The sequence below is a fragment of the Pteropus vampyrus genome, unplaced genomic scaffold (assembly GCF_000151845.1).
Source record: "Pteropus vampyrus isolate Shadow unplaced genomic scaffold, Pvam_2.0 Scaffold63, whole genome shotgun sequence".
NCBI classification, from domain to species: Eukaryota; Metazoa; Chordata; class Mammalia; order Chiroptera; family Pteropodidae; genus Pteropus; species Pteropus vampyrus.
The window spans coordinates 8,317,180-8,318,508 of NW_011888844.1; positions in this window are offsets into that span (position 1 = coordinate 8,317,180).

The window sequence follows — 1,329 nt, forward strand, 5'->3', positions numbered from 1 at the left end:
CATTGTTGTCTCAATTTGTCCCTATGTACCCTGAAAGTTCATTATTATCTTGCTATAGCAATCCTCTTATTATTATTTAAGTTTACAATGTTTTGTTCTTAGTAAGGGTTGCACTCCTCTGCTTCTATCTGCCTGATAGTCACTCTCCTCCTAATTATGTGCGTTTTTTTTTTTTTTCGTTTTGATTTAATTGTGCTGACCCCTTTCAGTATTTCCTGTAGTGCAGGCCACATAGTAGAGAATTCTCTCAATTTTTTTTATATCTGGAAAGGTCTTTCTTTTTTATATATAAAGGAGAGCTTAGCTGGACACATTATTCTAGGCTGGTAGGTCCTTTCACTTAATGTTTTGAATATTTCATTCCACTCCGTTCTGTCTTGCAAGGTACATGCTGAGAATTCTGATCATAATCTAATGGGTTTTCCTTTATAAGTCACCATCTTCTTCTCCCTGGCTGCCCTGAGAATTCTGTCTGTCATTAATTTTTCATAATTTTAAAACAATGTGTCTTGGTGAAGGCCTTTTTGAGTTGAGATATTTGGGTGTTCTGTTGACCTCTTGAATTCCAAGCTCCAGCTCATTCCTTAGATTTGGGAAATTCTCATCCACCATTTGTCTGAAAATGCTTTCTAGTCCCTGCTCTTTTTCCTCACCTTCAATAATTCCCATTATTCTTATGTTTCCTCTCCTGATGGTATTAGCTAGTTCTTGTATGTCTCTTTCATTATTTTTTCCTGCTTTCATTATTTTTCATTCTTCTGATTTATTTCTAGATTTCTGTCTTTGATATCACTGATCTTTTCTTCCATTTGGTTTACTCTATTTCCTAAGCTTGCTATTTCATGTTTCCATTCTTACAGTATGTTTGTTTGTTTGTTTGTTTGTTTGTCTCCAGAAGATCTATTCTGTTCTTTTGGGGGATTTCAATCTTCCTGCTCTGCTCATCAAGTTGTTTTTTTTCAAGTCTTGAAATTTTTATATGACTTGTTTCAGAACTCACTGAGTTTTTTCATAAGTACCATCCTGAAGACTCTGCCATTTAAGTTGCATATTTCTATGTCTGTAAGCTTATTTTCTGGATATTTTTCTCTTTCTTTCTGGGATGTCTTGTCACCTTGGTTGTTCATGGTGTTTAATGGACTATTTCTCCACCTGAGCTTTAATGTAAATGTATTCTCCTTTTTTTCCAGAAAGAAGATTTATTATATATGGTCTCTCTTTAGCCCGCTGAAACGAAGATGCTTTTCTTTTGCTTTTCAGTAGGTGGCATCTAAGCCTCTTGGATAACTGCTTCATATAAAGCCTTAATAATGTTTTTTTTTTATTATT